Raw genomic sequence first — 11,419 nt, 5'->3', positions numbered from 1 at the left:
CAGCATCTGCTCCTGTGCTAGCCCCTGCCAGTCAGGGATTTCACATGGAAGGCTCATGCCCATGGGGGTGTCATGCTGGTCAACCATTGCCCTCTGCAGCCCCTGGGCCATGTCCACATTCACATGAGTGTCCATTTGTCCACACATCCATGGCTGAGTTTTCTGGAGGCTGGATGTCCACTGGGTCTCTGTCCCCACGCCCCACCCCTTCCCTCTTGGCCACTGAACCAGGGCTCCGACACCACCACTGCCAGCCCCTGAGGGCCCCTCCAGACCAAGCTCCTGGACACAGGGTGGCCAGGCGAGGTGTGGTCAGGAAGGGCAGGCCTGGAGCCGTTCAGGGCAGTGGTAGGGTTTGCAGGCCACAACAGCAGTGTTGGGATAGTGTTGCCCTCACTTCCCAGCCCTGTGGGGGCCCTGCCTGCACTGTCCATTGTGCAGAGGGCAGGTCATGAACCACGAGGTCTCTACAGCATATAGGGGGGGCTAGCCAAAGGGACACCACAGGGCAGAACTGAGAGTGGGCAGATGCCTGTGGGTCCCGCGAGCTCCTGTCCCCTTGGCTGTCTGCTCAGAGCTGCTGTCAGCAGTGATGTACAAGCTAGCAAGACAGGGCTGAACTCTTGGATACCACCTGTGGTATGGGCTCCCCTGTGTGACACCCCATGCTCACCGCCACCTGTCTCAGCATGGCGTGGGGAGGGGGTATCATGATGGAGGGCTAAGTGCCAGCCTTCCCCACTGTGGGCTCAGATGTGCACGGAGCTCTGGGGCTGAGGGGGTGTTTAGCTCTCAGCTCTTCTGCAGCCGGGCCTTGGTCACACTCGTGGTGGCAAGAGCTGCTCCCAGCACAGATGTTCCTTAGGTGATAACACACACATGCCTTGCCAGGTGCCTCAGGCAGTGTGGCCAGCTGTGTGTTTCTTCAGGGCACCGGGAAAAGGCTAGGGGCTCTGTGGGTACTGGTCTGGCAGTGTGAGGCTGGGGTCTGTGGTCAGAAGGAAGTGGGGGTGGGGTGGGCAGGTGTGGGCTGACTGCCTGGGTGCTTGGTGGGGGAGGGCGGCTGGTGACCGGGAGGGAATGGCCGAGAGGCCCCACAGTAGGAACTCTGACTTCAGCAGCCTCTGCCCTTGAGCATGGGCGCTGACCCTGGCAGTGTCTACCAGAGTCCTCCCTGGCTGGGCTCCCAGCACCTGTGCGTCCCCCTCACGTGTGTGCAGATGACCTCTTCCCCCTATCCTGAGCTGGACTTGGGGGTCAGCCTGGGGCTGGATTCCTGACAGGGAAGCTGTGCAGGGCCTGGCCTGCCATCAGCACACCTGCCCTTTGTCCATCGCCACAGCTTGAGGCTGTGTGGGCAGCACTGACGCAGAGGGTCTCCTATGGCAGCCAGGACCTGGGTGTGCCACTGGGTGGACTCTGCCTCCCATTTGAGAGCAGAGTGGACCCTGGATAGAGCAGGCCTAAGACGTGGGGAGCCAAGGGTCCTGCAGAGTCGGTGGGAGGGTGTGATGAGGTCACCCACGGCTATCCCTGCCCCTTAGTGGGCCCTGCTGTCTTGCAGCCTCAGGCTCCTGTCCAGCCATGTGACCTGCTGCTGCCTCCTGCACTTGGCCACCAGCTGGGCCAGTGCAACGCCCGGGACCCACAGAGCAGGCAGCAGGGACAGGAGCATGCATATGGCTTGCACCCAGCCAGGGTAGAGTTTCTCCTGCCTGGAGGGGAACTGCTCCTGCAGGGGGTGCAAGAGAGAGAGCTCAGCCTGGAGGGGGCAGACCCTGGGCCCCAGACCCCAGGCCTTGGGCAGAGCGAGGCTGACCCGACCACCTGTGCACGGAGGCAGCCCCAGCTCCTCCCTGGGACTACAGGAGGGCAGCATCCTGGGTGGGTGTTCAGGGATGAGGGAGCTGGGGCTTGAGGCTCCCTCTGGGTGGAAGCCCTCAGGGCAGGCAGGGGCACGTGGTCCCCACCCACTGGCCTCCAACACTTGTGGACAGGTGAGGTGTGGTCTGAGACCCCAGGGATAAAGCAGAAAATTCTCACTTCCCCCAGGCGGACCCTGAGGGGTTCTGGTGCTCACTCTGGGAGGGGCGGCCCAGGCCAGGTGTTGCATGGTCCCCTGTGTGGACCAGGCAGGGAGTGACCCTTCTCCAGTCTACCTCCCAACCTCTCCCAGACACTGGAATTGTTGCTTCCCTGGCTGCCTGTCCCCACAACAAGTGGAAAGTGTGGGCTGGAAGGACCGATGTCTCCAGGGTCTGGACACTGCTCTGAGGCCCTTGAGAGGCTCTAGTCCTACCAGGGTTGCCCTGCGGGTCACTGTGGCCCCTTGATCCCCATGGGAGGACCTACGTGCTGAGGGTTCCAGGCCTGGTAGCTTGGCATCCTCTGGGCCAGCAGGATGAGGTAGGCCAGGAAGGCACTCAGGAGGAGCAGGGGGCTGGCCACGAGCCGCAGCGCCTGTCAGTAGAGGCCTGGCCACGGCCCCATTATCTACACAATGTCATCAGAGAACCTGCACAGACACTGGGCTCAGCAGCACTGCGGGGCCCTCCCCACCCCCCAGGTTCCCCGTGGACCTCAGCTCACTGCCACAGGCTGTAGGTGTAGATGACCCTCACCACCTCGAAGAAGGCGGAGACTATGAGGTTTAGGGAGGCTGCATAGCTGTTGAAGATCTCGAGACAGTAACTTCTGGACTGCAACATGAAGCAGGTGGCCGAGAGCAGGCAGGCCAGACAGGCCAGCCCTGGGGTGCAGGTTCTGGGTGGGAGGCCTGCACCTGCCCCTTTCCCCCACCCTGCCCCGCCTGCCAGAGGTGGGTGAGAGCTTGGCCTCAGCAGGCCACGGTCAGGCCAGGTCCACCTGTGTCCTGCCCGGAGCCGCTGGGCTGTCCTAGGGGAGCAGGCTAGCCCAGGGCCCCTGAACTCTGTATGGGAGGCAGCAGGCATCCCTATGACTGAGCTGTGCACTCACCTGTGAGGGCCTCCTTGGGGATCCCCGTGGGGATGACCCCCATGTCCAGGAGCAGCGTGATGATCCCCTCCATGTTGCTGAACATGGCCGAGAGCCCCAGGGTAAAGAGTATCCTGAAGAAGAGCACGGCCCACACGGGCGCCCCCGGAATGTGCAGCATGGCCTCCGTGAATATGATGAAGGCCAGACTGGGCCCGAGGCATTCTGCAACTCGGAGCCTGTGGTGTGCCATGGGTGCAGGCCATGTGAGCGCCTGCATGGATGCCATGCCCACCGCCCCTCCTGGAGGCTCCAGGCACTCTGCAACCGGAAGCCGTGGTGGGCTACGTGAGTGCCTGCATGGACGCTGCACCCACTGCCAGGTGCTCTGCAACCCAGGAACCCATGGTGGGCCATGGGAGCAGGCCACTGATGTACCTGCATGGACACTGTGCCCACCGCCTCTCCGGGAGGCTCCAGGTGCTCTGCAATCGGGAACCCATGGTGGGCCACTTGTGCAGGCGACAGATGCGCCTGTAGGGATACCATGCCCACCATCCCTCTGGGAGGCTCTAGGTGCCTGGGGCCAGGATCTGTGCCTGGCTGCCCATCAGCCTGGCCCTGAAGCCACCCCACTGGACAAGGGCTCCACTGTACTCTGGCAGGCTCGCAGCCCTGTGGCCTGACCCAACGCCTGGGGTGGCCCCGGCAGCCCTGTGTGCACTACCTTGTCCAGGTGGCAGACCCTTGGGGCAGCAGGGCCAGCCTCTCTGGCTGTGTAGCGTTGAGCTGCGTGAGGACGGCCTCGTCACTGGCCCTGGAGATGTGCTGCTCTGGGAAGTCGAACTCGTCGAAGAGGCCCAGGATGTTTCTGCGGGGACACGGGGTAAGACTGTGGGGCCTGTGCTGCCACCACTGCCCAGGCCAGCAGATACGTCCAGGCACAGGGCTCACAGCACCCTGGGGGCCTGGCCTGGCCACCCCTATGTTCCTGAGGGTGACCTGCATGCACTCCTGCTCCAGGAGGGGGTGGCCTCATCCTGCATGCCCCAGGCTGGCACAGGGGCATCAGTTTCTGCAGCTCAGCTGAGGGGCCCAGCCCCCCATTTTCAGGACTTGAGGGTCAGGCACTCTGGGGCTGGGAACCCCCGCCCCATGACCTGAGAGCCCCCATCCACCCACACTCGGCATCGCGCGGCTCCCGAGGTCAGCCTTGGGGCTCGCTGTCCACACAGTTGCTCCTGTCGCCCTCCTGCACAGTCCACTGAGCTCTGATCTGGGCATTGAGTCTCCCAGCCAGGGGCCCAGCGAAGCCCAACCCTCCCATGTCAGCTTCCTGGGTCGCTCAAGTGCATGTCTTCCACAGGTTTGCTGTGTTCTGTCAGCAGCTGGTCAGGCTGCTCAGAAGGCCCCACATCAGGTGTCCTAAGTGCGGGAGGCTGGGATGTGCCTCACAGAGGAAGCCACATGTCAGGTGGGTGCCAGGCATGAGTGATGGTGCCATTGACCACACTCAGTGTGGGGGTATTGGTGCCTTGTATGATGCAGGGTCTCACACAGCCATGCAGAGCAGGGCTAAGTACAGCCAGGGCAGGAAGCGCAAGCCTCATCCTGATGCCCCAGGTGCCCAGCCCAGCCCAGCACCCCCAGTGTGGGGTACGGCCTCCGGAATGGGAGCCCCAGCCCAGCACTCCCTCACCAGTGTTGGCAGAGACCCCGGGAGTGGGAACCCCAACCCAGCACCCTCTAACCCAGAGTCGGCAGAGACCCTGGGAGTGGGAGCCCTGGAACATAGAGAAGCAGCTTTGCACAGTGCAGCATGGCCACCACTTGCTATGCTCCATGGAACCCCAGGAGTCTGGCTGAGACATGACAGGACCCTGTCCTTGGGATCCAGGTGAAGGAGCTGGAGAAGCCCCTCCTGCACTGGTAAGGGTGGTGCTGAGGTGAGGCACCCACATGTGAGGCACAAATGAGGTGCACATGAAGCACACACACACATGTGAAGCACACACATGCTCACACAGTGTTCCTGGGGCATCGGCTCCTGCCTCACTGGCCATGGCTGGCCTGTCCTCTGCCTCCTCCCTCTGAATGGTGTGGGGTCGGCACAGATGCCACCCATTGGCTCTGCATGTGGGGGCCGTCCTGGGTGCTGACGGGTTCAGCAGGACCCGTGGGGTTCTGCCCCACCCACTGGGTGCCTGAAGCCCCCTCCGGGTATGCGTACTCTGCAGGGGCAGAGCTCCCTGTGCCAGAGGCTGCAGCCCACCCAACACACTGAATGAGACGTGTCTGGATGGCCGGGCGGAGGGCCTCAGGGTCATTCAGGCAGCATAGGCTTCCTGGGGCTGCCATAGGGCTGTGCACTATGCATGTCTCAGAGCAGAGACATGCATAGTGCATGTGATCCTAGAGGCCCCGGGCACACGGGGTCAGGTGGCATCCCCCCAGAGGCTCCAGAGGGCACCTCTCCTGCCCCCTGTGGCTGTCCCCTACTCGGGGCCCACAATCCCCAGGGTGACCTCAGCTCCATTCACACCCGAGTTTCATCTAAGACCCTTTTTCCAGTGAGAGTCCTTGGGAACACTGGCGTGCCTGCCCCACCCCTGCCCATGGCGTGGCCTGGCCTCACCGGTCCAGGCACTGCCTGTGATCTGTGGTGGCCTTGAAGCCCATGATGGAGAAGATGGCAACAGAGGCATACAGGGAGGTCATCACCAGGGAGATGACCATGGCGTCCTCACAGTTGTTCCTGCACAAGGGGGCACTCAGGGCCTCGGAAGGGCCCCCACCCACTGAGCCTGGGCCCCTCCCTACTGCCTTGCTCCACTCCTTGACTGTTTGTGGAAAGGCTCAGAGCTGTACTCAGCACCCTGTGGGCCCCAGACCTGCCCTAGGCCACAGTCAGACTGGGCACACACAGCAGCCCCTGGAACAGACAAGCTAGGTGGGGCCCATCCCAGGCCAGCAGGTCCCACAGCACCATCCCCATCTCAGCCCCAGCTGGCTGGCACCGCATTGCCAGGGTGCCAAGCAAGCTAGGGCAGCTGCCCACCTGGGTGGGTTGTAGCTGGCAAAGGCTATGTGTCCACTGAAGGCCAGGGACAGGGAGAAGATCTGGGTGGCTGCATCCAGCCACACCCACAGGTTCTGGAGAATCTGCATCTGGAACATGAACACAGCAGATGCTGTTCCAGAATGTTCCCTGGCCCTTTTGGGTCACACCATAACCAGGTGTGACCTGTACAGATTCCAAGAACTGTTCAGGACTTTGTGCCAGGAGAGAGATTGCTTGGCCTGGCAGCTGACAAGGCTCCCCTGTTCTGTGATGCAGCCAGCAAACTGTGGCTTCATCAGACCCATGGCAAAGTGTGGCTGGCACTCAGTGGTGGGGCCTAGAACCAGATCTGAGCTGACTCTGACCCGGGTATGCTCCCTGCCCTCTCCCATGTGTGGCTTTGGCCATGTGAGGCCCCTGGGCAGGGGTGTTTGCACCCACTGCCCCATTTGCCCACTGCTGGGTGTCTGGGCAGACAGCCTCATGCCCAGGTGTGCAACCGACTCCTGGTGGCGGTCAGCAGCCCTGGAAACCCACTTGGGATCCTGGAACAATGGAATGGTCTAGAAGTGCTGCAGGCTCTTGAGTAGAAGCCCCTTGGTCCTGTGTGCCACACCTGCTGGACACTTCTGCCCCAGGTGACAGCTGATTCCTGCCAGCCCCCCCACCACGCTCCCACCTTGTCAGCACCTGGACTTCCTGCAGGTGCACCAATCCACACACCCCAGACCAAAGTCTTTGCCCCAACCCTGCTGAGACCCCGAGGCCCTCCTCCCTTGTCCACTGGGTGCCCCCTGCCACCCCTCCACTTATGTTGGGGGTGAAAAGGTAGCGGAGCCCGTGCGTGACACCGGGCAGCATCAGGCCTCTGAAAAGGAAGATGGTTAGCACCAAGTAAGGGAACAGGGCCGTGAAGTAGATGACCTGGGGGAGATGCCAGGTCAGATGCACAGTGGCCCTGCAGGAGCGAGGCAGGGGCCTTGCCCCATTGTGACCACTCACGTGGCCCAAGGTACCACACAGGCATGGCGCTTTGGGTCAAGCTCTGAAGGTGTATGGTCACACAGGCCCCGTGGGTCTGCTAAGGTGGGCATCAGCACTTGGGACAGGCAGGCCCCCTCCCCCCACCCGAGGCTGCCCCTCATCCTGCCTTAGGTCCTCCTGTGTACACCTCAGGCTCTCAGCCCAGCCCCCTCTTTCCCCTGTCCTGGTGGCTCCCAGTCAGCGGTGGGCCAGGGCCGGCCCCACATCCCCACACAGACCAAAGCCACAGGGCCCCCCAGCGCATTCCTAACAGAATGATCTGTGAGAGCCACAGGGTCTGGTCACTGGCTCTGTCCTCTGAGCCTCGTGGGAAAAGGGTCAGGCTGGTGGCTGCTGGATTGTGTGGGCCACCCTGGGGCAGGGGGTGTGAGGAGCCCTGGCCATGCCATGAGTGTTCAAGACCCCCCACCCGTGTGCCCCAGCGGCCCCAAGGGAAGGCCCTGAGAAGCCAGTTGCCTGTGAGAGAAACCAGTGTCTGCTCTTTATCACATGTTTTAAGTAAGTATAAGAACATGGCCAAGGCTTGGAGAGGAGTAGAAGGGAAGGGGGGGGGCTGTTCCTGGAGGACAGTGCATGCAGGCCACTGCACATGGGGCACGTGTGTCACCTGAAGACGGCCTGTGACAGGCCCTGAGATCCGGTACCAGCCAGTGGGCGCATGGCCTTGGCCAGGGGATTTGGGTGCAGACCCCATGCATTGTTGACTTGGTGGGGCCCAGGGATGTCACGGCAGGGTTTCGAGGGGTGGTTCCAGCAGGAGCACGGGTTCTGAGAGCTGTGAGCCCCCTGTGTCTCTGCCCCTGGGGTGGTCCCTCACCACCACCCTGCAGCTGCCCAGCTGCCTGAACTGAAGGCGCTACCCATCTTGGAGCCTGAACCTCCAGACCGTGAGCTACATGCGCCCTCCTCCCTGGTGAAGCTCTAGGATCCAGCGAGAGTCAGAAGCCTGACAGTGCCTCCGCTGCACAGGAGGCAGAGTGGAGGCATAAAGAGCAGAGGAAGGAGACCAGATGGGGAACATCTGGAGGAGGCAGAGGCAAACCTGAGCCACCAGGGAGACGCTGGCTGATTGGGGGCTCCTCAGGCCAGACCCAGTGGAACAGTGGCTACGAGAGGCACTGTCCACTGAGATGGAGGGGCAGGGAGAAGTCACGGTGGCTGCCAGAAGAGAGCCAGCATGGCTGCCTTGGCACAGAGTGTGGTTCAGGGCAGAGACTGTCATCAGGATGAGAAGCTGCCCGTGGGGCCCTAAGTGTGCCTGCCCCCCCCCATGCCGAGCCAACACTGGCAGCATGGGGAGGGGGCCTCAGAGCCAGAGGAAGCTGCTTTCACCTTCCCAGTGGTCTCAATGCCTCTGATGATGCACAGATACACCACAGCCCAGCAGATGACCAAGCAGATGAGCAGCCACCACTGGACAGTGCCACTGTCGCTGATGTCAGCAGTGATGTCCAGCATCTGCTGGTACCAGAAGTAGCTCATGGCGCTGCTGCCCTGGCACTCTGCCACAAACCATGTAGCCAGCGGCCCCATCATGGGCCGGCCACAGGGCCCGGGGCCCAGTGCACGCTCTGCCCCAAAAGCCAGAAGGGCCATGGGCACCAGCATGGCTGCCCTGCACTGAAGCGGCCCCCAACCTCCAGCCCAGCCATGCTCTCTCACCTCCCTCTGAGGCTGAGATGGGGAAGGGAGGCTCAGGGCCTGGTGTGTGAGCAGATGGGGATCTGGGTGGCTCCTGGGTCCAGCGGGGACCAGTGAACAGGAGAGGTCACCTGTCCACACTGGCCATGCCCTCACCCATCCTGTTGCCTTCCAGCAGGCAGCAGCTCCAGGGCAATGGGTGCTGGAAGGAGTTGAGGAAGTACCACAGCACCCAGGTGAGGATAGTGTTGTAGTACAGGCTGACCAGGAAGGACATCGTGAAGCAGCCCGGCCCTGCAGACAGTGAGGACAAAGTGTCACACAGCAGGGGAGGAGCGGTGCCACCCACATGCAGAGCAGGTCCTCCTGGGGAGCCTAGAAGGGGGTGGCCTGCCTATGCTGCCCAAGTAGGGGGAGATGGCCGTCCACACCCCAATGCTGCCCGTGTGCAGGTGCTGGCCGATGGCGAGCTTGATGTGGAAGAGTGGGATCCCCTCAAAGACCATGGTGATGAAGTAGGGGGATGAGAAAGGCCCCTGTCAGGACACAGGGGTCAGGGGCAGCCACCCTCTGCTCCCTATCAGGGCGCCTGGTGTGCTGCCAGCGGCTGGCCTGGGTTCTGGCTGCGTGTGGTTCGCATAGCTGCTGGCTGCATGCTCAGCCTCGTGGGAGAATAAACCAGCCAGGCAGCACTGTGGGGCAGACTCAGAGGCCATCTATGTGGCCAGTGTGGATAGGTGGAGTGTGTGTGGTCAGTGTAGACAGGAGTGTGCACAGCTAGTGTGGAAAGTGTGTAAGTGGCCAGTGTGGACAGGCAGAGTGGGCATGCCCAGTGTGGACATGCAGAGTGTGTGCAGCCAGTGTTGACAGTGTATACAGTGTGGACAGGCAGTGTGGGCATGGCTAGTGTGGATAGTGTATATATCACCAATGTGGACAGGCAGAGTGTGTACAGCCAGTGTGGACAGGTAGAGTGGGCACAGCCAGTGTAAACAGGTGGAGCGGACAAGCAGACACCTGGAACAGGAGCTGGCGTGAGGATGAGGAAGGGCCACAAGCTCAGAAGACCCTGAAACTGCCCAGGAGTGAGGAGGGTGAGTGTGGCTGTGCAAGATGTGGGAGCACTCTACAAAATTCTGAGTGATGGGTGATGGGCACTGAGTGGCTGGGGTGAGACCACCCATCAGTGCAGACCGGGGAGGAACAGGGAGTAAGAAGACAGAATGTTCTGGCATGTTTGGTCATGCTTGCCGCATCTGGAAACAGGTGCCATAGCAGCACGTTGGGGCAGCCACTCTTCCCTCACCTGCATCACTGATGAGAAGCCCCGTCCCCCGACCTCTGCGTCCCCGAGGCCCTGGCCCCTGGGGGAATCTCCCCAGGTTCCTCACTGGAGAGGGTTGGGCGTCCCAGGCCAGCCCATCACATGGGGGCACCTGGGCAATGACAGACCTGAGGGCAGCAGCCCCTGGCTGGTGCACACGTGTGGGCCGCACAGGTGCATCCGTGTGTTGTGACTGCTGGTGAGCCTGGGACTCCTGTCACCCTGCAAGGAGCCTTGGGAGATGCCAACCCCCATGAACGTGGACACCAGGGTGATCACCCCCTAGAGACTGGCTCTACACCGAGGGGCAGCGCCACTGGGAATGGAGCTGCATGCTGGCCTGGGACCCCATGGGCAGGCCCCTGAAGTCCCCAGGGCTCAGATGCCAAGGCTGGGCTCTTCCTGGGGCCCCACATGTCTGGCTTTTTGGGACAGTGGTGCTGCCCAGAGATCAGAGGTGGGGAAGGCCAGTCCCTTGGGTACCCGCATGTGGCTGGTGGGCTCACCTCCACTGTGGGTCTGGCACCTTCAGATGTTCCCCAGCCCCACAGCAAACCCCACGCAGCTGAGCAGGTACTGGAGCTTGTTGTCCCACTGGGGCCTCTCATCCTCCCACACACCCAAGGCTGGGTCTGGGCCAAGGTCCTGGGCCATAGCGGTCCAGTGTCTCTGGGAGCATCCAGACCACACTGCACCTGCACCCTCTGCTGGCCTAGAGCCTAAGCATCCCCTCCGTCACATCCTCCGGTTTATTTAAAGGAAAGCTGGTGGAGCCCTGTTAATTGGTAACCTGGGGCCTGGCCATGCCCACATCCCTGGCCCCTTTCCCATGAGCATGTCCAATGTCAGCTGTAGGCTGGTACCACCACAGAGAGAGCTGTCCCCACGACAGCCATGTGCTCCTTTTGGGGACGCTCAGGGGCATGGTGAGTTGGCTTTTAGTTATTTATCTGTAACAAGTGTTTTGATGTTGAGGTAGTGCAGACTCATGCTCATTGGTGACAGGGTCAGAGGTCCCCACTCCCCTCCCCCACCCTCAGTTTGCCAAGGTGGCCACATCCTGTGAAGCTGAGTGGAGAATGTGGACACCTTAAGACCCAGAACATCCATCACCAGGGACCCCCACCCTCCACCCAGGACCCTGGCAGCCCCTGACCTCCCCATGCCATGCAGTTCCCGACAGGGTCAGCAGATAAAGGCTGTTGCCTGGCCACATGTGGCTGTGGTGGCTGTGGTTTCCCTGCTTCTGGGGCAGCATAGGAGGGGGCTTAGTCCTCAGGCCACACCTATCTCCTGACACCTCGGGAGTCTGAACATGGCTTCCTGGCCAGTCCTATGTGGCCTGTACCAGGGGCTGCACCTGCTCCCTAACCCAGCCTGGGGGCCTCAGAGTG

General features: G+C 61.9%; 1 pseudogene; it reads right to left on the bottom strand.

Moving 5' to 3' along the window:
- Nucleotides 1-1,540: 1,540 nt before the first annotated feature.
- LOC133755168 (sodium-dependent neutral amino acid transporter B(0)AT3-like) lies at nucleotides 1,541-10,679 on the bottom strand (annotated as a pseudogene).
- Between the last annotated feature and the right edge of the window lie 740 nt (nucleotides 10,680-11,419).

The sequence above is a fragment of the Lepus europaeus genome, unplaced genomic scaffold, assembly GCF_033115175.1.
Source record: "Lepus europaeus isolate LE1 unplaced genomic scaffold, mLepTim1.pri SCAFFOLD_3_1, whole genome shotgun sequence".
NCBI classification, from domain to species: Eukaryota; Metazoa; Chordata; class Mammalia; order Lagomorpha; family Leporidae; genus Lepus; species Lepus europaeus.
The sequence above is the reverse complement of the archived record's forward strand: the minus strand, read 5'-3'. Positions and strand labels throughout refer to the sequence as shown.